The 13,272-nt window shown below is 42.5% G+C and overlaps 1 protein-coding gene across 2 annotated transcripts in view; it reads right to left on the reverse strand.

Annotated features, from left to right (window-relative positions):
- Positions 1 to 10,904, reverse strand: part of SERPINB7 (serpin family B member 7) — a 43,933-nt gene extending 33,029 nt beyond the window's left edge. For both annotated transcript variants that reach the window (XM_066352697.1, XM_066352695.1), the window contains exon 1: positions 10,840 to 10,904. The gene's annotated coding sequence lies outside the window, so the exon portion shown is untranslated. The remainder of the gene's footprint in view (positions 1 to 10,839) is intronic.
- Positions 10,905 to 13,272: the final 2,368 nt, after the last annotated feature.

Raw genomic sequence — 13,272 nt, forward strand, 5'->3', positions numbered from 1 at the left:
CAATGGGATAAAGATGGATATTTAAATAAACAACTCTGGGAAAACTGAGTAACCATTTAGAAAAAGATAGAACCATATCCAGATCTCACTCCATACCTGAGAATAAACTCCAAATGGATTAGGAATCTAATATAACAAATAAAACCATGAATGTCTAGAAAATATATATATGTCAATTTCTTTTTAACTTCTGTGAAAGAAAAAGCTTTCTAACTATAACTCAAAATCCAGAGAAAGAAAATATTGATAAATTTGACTATAAAATTACAACTGAAATTGTGTACATCAGACAAATATGATATGATTTCACTTATATGTGAAATATAAGGAACATTAACAAACAAAACAGAAACAAGACTCATTGATACAGAGAACAGACTGATGGTTGCCAGAGGGGAGGGGATTTGGAAGAGGGAATGAAAAACATGAAGGGATTATATACAAATTGGCAGTTACAAAATAGTCACAGGGATGCAAACTACAGAACAGGGAACATCGTCAATAATACTATAATAACTATGTATGGTGCCAATGCGTACTGGAAATATCAGGGCCAAACACTTTGGAAAATATGTGATTGTCTAAACACTATGCTGTACACCTGATACTAACACAAGATAATACTGAATGTATACTGTATTTGAAAAAAAAAAAGAATAATAAATAACAAAAAAGTGTATATCAGAAAACACCAAAACCCAGCCAAATTGAAGAAAATATTCACAAAACACACCACCACAAAGGCTTATATCTCTAATATGTATAAAAAGAAAAAAAAACCCACTCTTAAACATGAGGAGCACAAAATACCAAAAACTTGATAGAAAAAAATGTAGAAAAGTCATGAACAGGCAGTTCACACATGCACACAAAAGGAAATGTTTAGCTTTTAATAAACTTTATTTTTAAGAGCAATTTTAGGTCTGTAGCAAAAGTGAATGGATAGTAAGGAGATTTCCGAGATACTCCTTGCCCGCATACTTGCATTGATTAGGTTCCGCATTATAAACACCCCCCACCAAGTGGGACATTTGTCACAACTAATGAGCCTCATTGACATACCACTATCACCCGAGTCCATCCAGTAACTTGCATTAGGGCTCACTCTTGGTGTTGTGCATTAGGGGTCTGGACAAACGCACGACATGTAGCCACCAATGTAGTGTCATATGAAGGCTTCCACTGCCCTAAAAGTCCTCCATGTTCCACCTCTTCAGCCCTTCCTCCTCCCCACTCCTATTTTAAATTTGTATGTAGTTAAAAATATATGATTTCTTTAACTGCTCTTATGTTTAGAAACTCCTTCTCTTCTCTGAGACCCAGTTCCTAATTACCCAGGTCTTCTGCTGCTTTGGTTTGTTTTATTTTTTATTTTTTCTATAAATTTAGGGGGGAGGGGGCTATGAAGTCAAAATCTACGTATGTAATTATACTAATAATCACTTATTCTACTATTATTTCTTTAAACTCTTTCCCCAAATATGATCCTTCTTCATTGAAGCTAAATTGAACTAGGTAAGTAAATTCTCTGAGCTATATTCTATTCCAGTAACTTCTCCCTTTATCTTCTATTGATTAAAACTGTTTAATAAAAATATATATTTCGGATTCAAAATTGCTTCTTGTTTTTAAAACATTATCAGCTATTTTTACTTATTTATTTTTTCCACAGGAATTTTAGACTTACTTTTTGAGAAAATCATGGCAGTAGAGAGTACAGTGCATTCATTTCTGTGATTTTAAAAACATACTGAGCCTCAGAGCTCTGGAACAGCCTCTTAGAGGACTGCATCCAGGTTCCTCAAGCCGCCTCGAACAGCAGCCTGGGAGGAGCCGGAAACTGTGTGCAGGGGATGTAGAAACGGATAGGGACAGCTAGCACTCAAACTAGTGCAGACCTTACTTCTGTCAAGAAAGGGCCCCCTCCATTCAGCCACTCAGTGGTTACCTGAATACGAATTAGAGAGAAGATAAATTTGGCTTTGAAATCCCAAACACACAAAAAATGTGTGTTAGCTTCTTCGGTTAGGTAACGAAGGCTGTCAGTAATTGAGATAACTCATCTAAGCCTATCCAATCGGTCCAGACTCCTAGAGTCCCAGTCTTGGGAGAATCTTCTTCTTTTATGCTGAAGGTCGGGTAAGTTTCACTCTCAGACCTGCCTTCTGTTTAGTCGGTACCATATCAGTGGCATGCAGAGTTTCTGTTTTCATAACCTGGGAAATGCTACCCAATTGTAATTGTATTGTAATGCAATTCTTTATAGTGACCCATTTAGAGACACAGGTCCAACTTGTTCTTTTCTGGCTTCCCTGCCCTGGAATATGGTCCCAAGTCATGGAATTCTGAAAGCATGGCGTGGGGAGATGTTAGATTTAAGTCATCAGAATTAGTCCTTCCTTTAGAACTTTAGTGAGTGTGTGCTCAAGGACATAATTTTTAACAAAGGAAAGTAGCTACAGTAGTTGTTGCCTAGTAGTGATTTCTGCCCCACTCGACTGAAATCAGTTATCACTGAAAGCTGCAACTCACCTATGTGATGCCTCTTAAGCCCTTAACCTTCTTTTCTGACTTTTTTTGTTATTGAAAGTACTCTTCATAAATGCTTTATATTCCTATAACACTTTAACATCAACTACTTAAATTTTAGACTACTGATCATCCTTTTGGTCAAGCATCTGATGAATTTGAACTTAGCTTCTGACTGTGACTTCATCAGGATTATTTAAAAATAATAAAAACCTACTTAGACCCCAAAATTTAGATAATTTTCTAATTTTTTAAAATATTAAAAATTAGACCAGCTCAAACATAAAATCGTTTTTTGCTGAAAACTTTAAAATATTTAGGTAATAACAGGAGAAACCATATAGGTCAATTTATTCTAGTGACCGAAGTTCTTTCTAAGAGATGTCTTTGCTTCTACTTGTTAGCATACCAGTTATAGTTGCTCGAAAATGAACTAGAAGCAGGAAAGTTTGGAGTGCATAGCTACGTGAAGGTGATCAAACTTTCAACAACTCTCTGGAAGATCTCAGAAAAAATTTACATCTACATTTTGATGATAAAAGGTAGAGGTTTGTGTGCTATTAGTGAGGCTGCTCAGTTTCTTTCTAGAACAGGACTTTCATCCCTCCTTTCATTCCCTTCCACAAACAATTACCAAGAGAGTCTTTGACTAACCACGACCCACCCAAACCTCAAAGTGATAGCATAATTTTTTTTTATTTTTTTTATTATTTTTTTTTTTTCTGAAGCTGGAAATGGGGAGAGACAGTCAGACAGACTCCCGCATGCGCCCAACTGGGATCCACCCGGCACGCCCACCAGGGGCGATGCTCTGCCCACCAGGAGGCAATGCTCTGCCCCTCCGGGGCATCGCTCTGCCACAACCAGAGCCACTCTAGCGCCTGGGGTAGAGGCCAAGGAGCCATCCCCAGCGCCCGGGCCATCTTTGCTCCAATGGAGCCTTGGCTGTGGGAGGGGAAGAGAGAGACAGAGAGGAAGAAGGGGGGGTGGAGAAGCAAATGGGCACTTCTCTTGTGTGCCCTGGCCGGGAATCGAACCCAGGTCCCCCGCACACCAGGCTGACGCTCTACCACTGAGCCAACCGGCCAGGGCGTGATAGCATAATTTTAACACGAGACTAAATCCACAACTCCACATTGTTTTTCTGATGTAATCTAAAATTCAAGAAACGACCTGACCCCAACAAATCTCATCAACTTCTTAATTTACAATTATCTGCTTATATTATGGGCATAAGTGTAATTCAATGTTTAATTTAAAATACCTTCTCATAGTTATACAACTCTTTCCTTTAACCAAATATCTGAGAACTGAGAAATAAAGATTAATCTAGAATTTGAAAAATGTTATCACATTAAATGACTTTTCTTCCTAAATATTTTTACGGGAAGGGGCAAAGATTAGTAAAGTCCATATTTGGCACACATTTAAAAAGCTTCAATGTTTATAGCACTCAAGTGTATCAGTAAAACTCAGACCTCTCTGACACCGGGTCTCCTGCACTTGCCAATGCCATGGATGTTTCCTTCTAAGGTGGATGGGAGTCAGATCACATCCTCTTAGTCTTTGCTGGCCCCTCCTGCTCCCTTTATGTTCTAATTGTTGGTCCCTTTTCTCTTCCCACTCTTGCTCCAAGCGATCTCACCCACCCCATCACTTCCAAGACCACCCACTACTGCAGACACCCAAATGTGTATCTCTAGACCTCACTTCTCCTTTAATCCCTATATTCCGATGCCTACGTGACATTTCAAGACATCTCAAACTTCTCACCTTCACATCTGCTCTTGTGCCCCCTCCCCAAACCTGCTCCTCCTCTGCAGACGTCCCCATCTCAGCAAACAGAGCTTCCATGGCCCAAGTGTTCGAGTGTGGGATCTGAGAATGACCTGTGACTTCTCCATCTCCCCCACCCTCATGCAATCTGTGGCCAATGCTGCCAAGTCCTCCAAACACACCTCAGGACTGTCCATCAAGCATCTTCCCTCCGAACTCCGGTCAGAGGTTGAATCGTATCCCTCATAATATATATATAGAGAGAGAGTATGCTCAGAAGCTGCATGGCCCATGTTGAGTTAGCTGAATTCTATCAACTGGGTTCAAGTAACGTTTACAAAATGTTGACACAGTAAATTATATTCCATAGGTATAGGATGAATCCAACTAAATCAATATGACATTTGAAATTAAAATGCCATTAGCAGGGAAAATGCCTCCTCTGATATTTCATCCCCTGGGGTAATAGGTGGGTATTTGCTTGCATGCACCTACTGCCACGTGAACTGGCTGAGACGGCCACATGCACAGTTCAGTACCATGCAAGGGAAACCATGCACAGATACTTGACACATGAATTCATCTGAAGCCAAGATCCTTAATATATACGATCTCTCCCCATTTCCTTTCAGGCCATAAACATGTCAGGGAAGCCACCATGTCTCCTCGAACTCATACACATATTGAGGCACAAAACCAGATACTTGGGCAGGTGAGGTCTGAGTCGGGATACAAACACTGTATCACCAGAGAGAAGAGAAAACGTCACAATCCCACTTCAGAGGGACATCCCATGGACATTTTGGCGTTGTACACAAAGCCACAGAAGACTGTGAACTATAATAGAGCTTATTTGAATAAAGTTGCCCATTCAGATCTCTCATCTTTTCGTCACTCGTTGATTCAACATTCACCCACTCATTGATGCAACAGACTTTCATTGGGTTGGATGAGGTGTTGGACCCTGTGCCGTACTGTGGGGACACTACAGTAAGGGAAACACATTCTCTTCCTTCGTCAGGCTCCTAGTTGGGACTAGGAGACAATTTGTGAACAATTATAAGGCAGCATTAAAAAGTGCCACAGAGGGCCATGTCTGAACAACCAAGAAGTCGAGTCCACTGAGTACTGGAGGGAGCAGAGAAACCCATTCCCGTCAGACACGATGGAGCTGCTCAGACCTGGGGGCAGGAAGGCAGCAGAGACGCACGTCTGAGATTTCAGGGCCGCGGGGAATGTGGAAGCTCTCCCAGTGACCAGCGGAGCTAGTGGTCAAAGGCAGGAAAAACAAAAATTAAAAAGTCAGAATGAGAGAGAATTAAGCAAAAAGAAAAGCTAGACAATGAAATGATAAGGAAATCAGAATTAGAAAATAATTGACTGTGAAAGAAAAAAAAGACAAGTATTCCTAGAGAGCTCTCACTTATGTCCCCATGTCTTGTTTCTATGTGAAGGAAAATATATATTGTTTCCCCCGCTGTCGACTTTAGTAGGCAAGCTCCATTAATGTTCATACTATCAAGAACATTATTTTTCAAACTTCAGGTTACATTCCATGGGGGGGAAATGAAATAAATTTAGTGGCCAGATGCAAGCATATTTGAAGTGAAATACAGTAAAATAGGATAATACAGGATAGAACGGAACACATCCAAGTGGATGCATAAGATACACCAGATCACAGGCTCTGCTCACAGTAGGGTGAGTATTATTTCTCACGTGCACAGGCATGTGATCAATCAATTACAACACTACTGGGGGGTCGAGATCAAAGTTACTTGAGAGCCACTGACCAAGAATTCCACATTCCACAATGATTCCACTCTAGTGTTGACATCCCTTTGAAGTCTTCCTTAAATATTTAAGGCTTCACACAAAGTCCTCCTGGATCCTGGCTACAGACAAAATTCCTGCCCCTTGTGCTAAGCACACTTGGACCCTGGGAGGATGCGTCTGAAGAGGTGGACTTTCTACCCAAGCAAGAAGGGGAAGCCTCAGAGTGTTCACCTTCCTGGTGAGATGGTGGGTGCTGGAAAGGCATGGGCCCGTCACACTCGGGCCCCAATGAGTGTTTTCTTTTACACTTTATGTTATGTATACCAGCCACACAGACAATGAGGATCTGGCCATGGAGGGACCAGGCCCTAGAGAATTGTCCCGAATGCATTTTTCCACAGTCACCTGTTACCTCTCCCACAGTCAGACACAGAAGAGGTGAGACTGGGTGGAAAGCCACTGTCGTTTACAACCAGTTTCTAGACAAGGTTAGATTTCTGAGTGTTACGGTGAACCAGGGAGCATCTTTAAGAAAGGAATTCATGGCTTTTTGCTTCACTTCGTATTAACTGGTTTGTTCTAGACAGTAAAACATTATTCACAATGAAATTGAAGTCCCATGTGCTGCATTTCATCAGCCAGAAAGTGTACAAATAGGTGAGGAAAAAGAGCTAATCATTGTGGGTGGTGTCCAGCTATGGGTGGGGCTAGTCCACTGGGATAAGTCATGGTCATAATACCATTTAAAATGTCTGGGCTTTTATATTTGTGAACATGGTCAGGTCACGTAGACCATGCCTTTGTCTTCTGCTATATAGGCTGAAGTTGATAATGCCTGTGTGTACAAAGAGTGTGTGTGTGTGTGTGTGTGTGTGTGTGTGTGTGTGTGTAGAAGAAACAGAGAGAGAGAGAGAGAGAGAGAGAGAGCAAGTGAATACTGTGAAAATGTGGCAATGTGACAGTGTCCCCAGGTATGAAGACATGATTATTAGAATATGAGGCCAACACACCCTCCTGGTAAAGCTGCTTGTCGTTGAGAGCAGGTTAGGGATGGACAAGCACACAGGCCAGAATCCCTCAGACACTCAATCCCATCAGGAAGGAGAACTAGACTGTGAACGTCAAAGGGAACTTGACTACTATCTCTCCCGGTGCTGACAATTATATGAAAGATAAAGCAGCGCACTGCAGGTTACAATGTGCTTCATCAAGAACTCTCGAGGGCAGAGGCTGGCAAATGCTTTCTATAAGGAGCCAGATAGCAGACAGTTGTGGGTTATGGGCTATGTGGCTGCTGTCACAACTCAGTTTTGCAGCTGTGCCATGAAAACAGACACAGACATAGCAAAATGTAAACTGATGGACACATCTGTGTTCCAATAAAACTTTCTTTACAAAATCAAGTGGCGAGCCAGGTTTAGACCACGAGCTCACGTTTGCCAACCTCTACCCTACATGGCACTTGGAAGTCAAACGTGGAGTTAAGGCTTTGGGAAACGACACAGCCGATTTTTGACATGTCTATATCTGTCTCTATACCTTAAACTTTTATGCCAACAAAATCTAGAAAAAAAGACAACAGCAAGTTGACTTATCTCTTGATCCTCACAAGGATCGATATATTATTACTATTTATTCTATTATAGTTATTGCTATTTTGCAGATGAAAATTAAGATTTCAAACTATCCAATTATTTTTGCGAAGGTACACACAGTCTAATGGATGAGCTAAAATTTATGCACAATCATTTGATTTTATAAAAATCAGAAACTCTAGAACCTAGATTTCTATGTTGTGGCTGGCTAACTGAATTTCCTAGGTAGGTGGGCCCTCAGTGTTACTAACGTTTAACATTGAACAGAAACTTTTAAAATGGCGGTGGTGATTAATGTGGGCAGAGGTAGAGAATTTGAGGGGAAAAAGGCTTTTAATCCACTAAAATGTCAGCTACAAAGAGATTAGGATGCTTGTAAGTTTCTCTTTTTTTCAAACACACACACACACACACACACACACACACACATGCATTCCTTCCTAACCAGCTCGCTGAAGCATCGCACACACCCACACAGTGTAATGCTTTATGGTACCTGGTACACAGTGTAGTTCATATTTGAGACTGAAGCAGGTAACAACATGTGTGAGAAAATATCTCTGGTCTGTACTTCACATCCCCTGTGGCACACTCACATTACACAACCTCCCTGTGCACTGATGTTTTAAAAAGCATCCCTCTACTTTTCAAAGGGTCCTGTGTAAATCCCTAACACTCATTTCACTGAATACTGTTGCTATTTGTTTACACCTTGGGTGATAGGTAATAATAACATTTTGGTACGCAATTATATTGACCTTACAGAGAGAACTTGATACGTTTTTATCTAGGAAGTGATGTGATTCTTCTGGATGGTCAACTAAGAACTTCTAAAGTTCTTCAAACTGCAGTTCTATTGAGCAGCATGTGCCTCTCTAAGTCAACTCTCAAAATGATGTTATTGCAAGTGAGTTTTGCTCAGCGAACCCACAAACTCCGGTGCCTGGCATTCAGCCAGGCTAATTATATACCAAAGGGACTCGTAGGAAGAATCTAAGATCCTTCTCATTGTGTCCCTAATTCTCATCCCTAGTCATGCCTCTGCCAATCTGCAAATCCCTCATGACTTCTCACAGGAAGAGAAAAATGAGAAACAAGTGGGAAATGGGAAGAAATAAAGAAAGACAGAGTGTTTTGCATCATTTCAGATGAAGTAGGGATGCAAATTGAAGGTCTCTAACTGTGACCTGAAACAACACCATCTTCAGTTCAACACCTTGGCTTACACACCGTGGGCTCCCTGGAAATTATTCAGACATGCTTCCTCCTCCTGCTACCACAGAGGCCCATCCCCTGAAAGCAAACTAGAAAAGTGGACTGCACTGTGATGACCGTGATATCTAGAGATAACGAGCGTGTGCTTTCGGGAGGCGGGAGGGCTGCCGAAGGCTCTCCAGTGGAGGGGATGCTCCAACTCCCCCAGCAGAGAAGAGGACACAATGCAAGGAGGTGGGCTGAGCTAGAGGGGGAGCTCAGGAGCAGAGATTCAGGTTGTTGCCATTCTCCCTGCTGTGAACCGCCCACCCGGTGACCGGCAGCGACCCTGCCCACCGTCTTCCCGGCTCGGAGGAGCAGCCAGACAGGGCCCGCGCCTGCACAGTGTGGTCATGGAGCTTTTACCTCTTCCCTGGTTCTCTACTCAGCATGACCTGTGGTCACACAGCCGGGTTCACACAAGGAAACACAATCGGATTCCTTCTCGGAGAGTAAAAGAAGAAACCGTGTTTGCTGTGTAGCAAACCCAAACCAGTCTTCACTCATTAAACCTGAATGACACAGCACAAGTCCTAGGGGTAAGAGGAGACTCCGTTTTTCATCCACCCCCTTGCGTACATCTCTAAAGCGCTCTTCAGACATGCTGGAGACTTGACCCCTTTTTATAAGGAGATCTTCCAGGATAACATTACTTAATCTGTGCAGAAGTAGTCACGTGATTTTCTTCCTCGGTAGAAACAGAACCTTCTCTGCTCCTGTGATGGCATGAAGAAGCCTGCTACAGACCTCGGCTCAAAATCTCCCAGATTGGGCTGCCATCAAACGCAAGGTTTCTCATTGTTGCCGTTCTAACCACCAGGGATGTTGGGACCTCACAAATGCAAATAGTCCTCCTCCCTCTCCCCTGGGTCACGCCTGTCTCTAAGAGGATCCCATGAGGAGCCCACTCCCCAAATCATTGTTACTGGGTACAGAAACACAAGCAGAGATGCACAGGCTATAAATTATTGCAGATGAAGACAGTCTCAGCACAGAGATATTCCAAAGCTCAGCTGTACCCAGCGCTTTTGCATTTTTTTTTTTTTTTTGAGAACCTTTGATTCTGAATAAGTTTACCAAGTACTCAAACGTGCCTAATATTACTAAAAACAACGTCAACAAGCTCAGGCCTCTCCCCATTGCTACTAATGTTGCCAAACGTCATTGTGAATAATAATAAAAACATAACCAACAAGGAGTGTCCCCCAGTTAGCAGACTTTTGGGGAGGCTGTTGTCATCATTACATGGTGGTCTCTGGCTTTTATTTAATGACCTGAGAGTTGGCATGTAACTTGTCACTGAGGTTTTAGATCATTTGCTATAAAAATAAGAAAAGACTAGCTTGTAAATATCTGCTCATTCATTCATTCACACATACTTATTCAATATTGCTGTGAACCCCAGGAATAGAAATCCCAGACACAGGTGATAAATATATTCAATGTGCAAGTGATCTTTTATAAGCGTCAGGATTTGTCCAACAGTGGGTAGGCGTAGTTCACATAAGGTAAAGAACAATGCTGGTTTTTCTATATCCAACATGTTGGCCAATGTGATAGATGCTGTCATACACTGTCGTTTAAGCTCGAAGCTCACTCTACAACAACCGTGGATAGGGGAGCTTATGATGCCTTCAAGGAACTGTGGGAGGCTATGGTTTTACTAAGCAAGTGGGTGTCTGTCAGAGCCAGACACCCGACCCAGGAGCCCTGAGGAGAGCGAGGTGCAGAGGCTGGTGGTGAAGTGGGGGGTTGTAGTGATGCACTTAGGGGGAAAGCCGTTACTAAAGGCAGAGGAATGCTCCCACAGACAGTTCCAGGGGCTGTCCACTCATTTTAGGGAGCCTGAGAACACTCAGAAGCCTAGAATATATAAAAATCACCCAGCATGCATAAAAATGCCACTTACCTCCTCCTACTGCACTTCCGAGGCCTTCTCTGCGGGCTCCAGGTCCTCCTGCCTCTGGCCTCCTAAGACTCCTCACCCCTCCCATCTCACCTCTGCCAAGGTTCAGGGGAAATGTCCCAGACACCCCATTGGCTCAACCCCAAGGGAGAGGTTGGCAACAGCAGCAGCAGCTGCAGCAGTGACAGCAATGCGTGCTAGGTCCCTCCCTTCTCCCTGACTCCACTCAGAGCAAAATCAGGAAGAGACAGCAGACAGGCATCCTCGTCTGGCTCAGGAAGGTTTGTGGCAGCTCCCTGCTCGGCTGGAACCCGAGAACAATGCCCTGGTGCCTGTTATTCACCCCAATACTCATTTGTAAAGAAGCAAACCCAATAAACCACAGAAGCAGAACACGCACAGGACTCCCCTTTCTGGCACCTGCCCCCCCTGCATGCACCTGGACAGAGAGAGGACAAACGACAGGTGGAGCATCGGGAGTCAGGGCCAGCAGAAGCACCAGGAAGAGGCGAACATGAGGGTGTGCCAGAGCCAAGGGGGGCCAAGCAGCAGGGGGGAAACGTGGCCGATCCTGTCTTCCATCCAGGACGGAGGTCCACTCTGAGTTCTATTCACTCTCAGGGCAGTCATTATCTAGGGTTCAAGTGGTGTCCCTGAAAAATGAAGTGACTCAAGTCCCAGATCTCATGATGAGCTTGCAACACATGGATAGTTTTGTCAGTAACACATGGCAATGTGCAGCTCTGGAGAGAGGCTGACAGCCCACACATGCAGCAGGGACCATCGATTCTGCAGCAAACATCAGGGGTGACTTCCAGGAAGTGCACTTCTGCTCGCAAGCACAGAGTACAGGGTGGGGGTAGTGGGAAAACCCGAGCTTCTCACCTTGAACACAGGTGACCTTCGGCAGGCTGTCAGCCTCTTTATGCCTGGCGCTTCTCATTTGAAAAAGGGACAGAATTTTAGTGAATTTGTGGTTGAGAGTGTCATAGGTAACATGTGGAAAGTACCTAGTATATACATTGGATCCTTGGACATTGAAGGGATTAGGGGCACTGACCCCCTGTAGCGAGAAATCCACATGTAACTTTTGACTCCCCAAAAACTTAACTACTAACAGTTCACTTTCAAATATCCCTCAATCACATCAGCAGAGACCTTGAGGGAGTAAGTGATAGAGACCCTGCACTCTACATGCCTAGACATGAAACAGTGGAAGTGGCAGCAATACCAACCAAAGTAGCTTTCTGTGATTCTCTTTCTTGAAAAGTGGACCCTAGAAATCCATTTGGCTATAAGAGCAGAGAGCCCTGAAAGGGGGGTTTCTTGAGATGACAGGACATCTCTTTGGATTCAGCTATTGCCTGACAAAAAATGGTCTTGAAAACCAAAGGTACTAGAAGTTATACCGAGATATACATCATTGGCAAAGTTTTAGAAGAGAGAAATCCCAAAGTGGCTTTGTTATATATTGGTGAATAAAACAAGGTTATTCTAGTCAAAAATGGATTGGATGCCTGTCCACAGAGCATCCTCAACCAACCTCCGGGTTTGGGAAGACAACCAACACCGCAAGACAGAAGCAAAACAAACAAATCAAAACAGAGACGACCGCACAGAAGCGAGCTCTCCCCTCAGACCCGTCCGTGACTCTGGAAGCTCTGCTTCTTTCCTGACACTTGCACTGCAAACTCAGCAAATATAAATATTGATGGTATATTTAAAAGGATCTAAAAATAAGAGCATATGCAAGACTTCCTCATAGAAGATTGAAAAATATAGTTGAGAGGAATAAAAGAAAACTTAAATGGCAGGGTATAGCATATCTGTGCATTGAGCAACTAAATATTGCAAATATGTTAATTCCCCAAAACTTTTTTCAAAGATTTTTTCTTATAATTCCAGACAAAATCCAGCAAGTTTTAATGTGTATGTATTTGTAAATCGACGGCTGATTTTAAAGTTTATAGAAAAATACAGAGGATAATCTTGAAGTATAAAAGTCAAGTTGCAGCCTCACCTTAGCAGATGCCAGACTGTAAAGCTACAGTAATTAAGAGAATGATAAGAGTGCAAGAATAGATAAATAGGTCAATAGAACAGAAAAGAGAAGACAGGAACAGATCAACCAATTTGATCTTGACTTAAAACAAAGGCACCATTTAATGAGGGAAGAGGAAGAAAAGTGTATTTTCAATAAATGACTCTGGACCAACTGGACATCCACACTTTTCTTAAAAAATGAAGTTTAAACCATACCTCACAGCATTTACAAAAACGAATTCCAGATGGAATGAAAGCCTTATGGAAAACAAACCCTAAAACTTCTAGATGAGAACAACAGAGAATATCTTTGTCAACTTATTATAGACAAAAACATCTTGAACAGATCACAAAAAGTATGGGTCATAAAGAAAAAATCAAGGTCTTGGCAAA

Source organism: Saccopteryx leptura, chromosome 11 (genome assembly GCF_036850995.1).
Source record: "Saccopteryx leptura isolate mSacLep1 chromosome 11, mSacLep1_pri_phased_curated, whole genome shotgun sequence".
Classification (NCBI taxonomy): domain Eukaryota; kingdom Metazoa; phylum Chordata; class Mammalia; order Chiroptera; family Emballonuridae; genus Saccopteryx; species Saccopteryx leptura.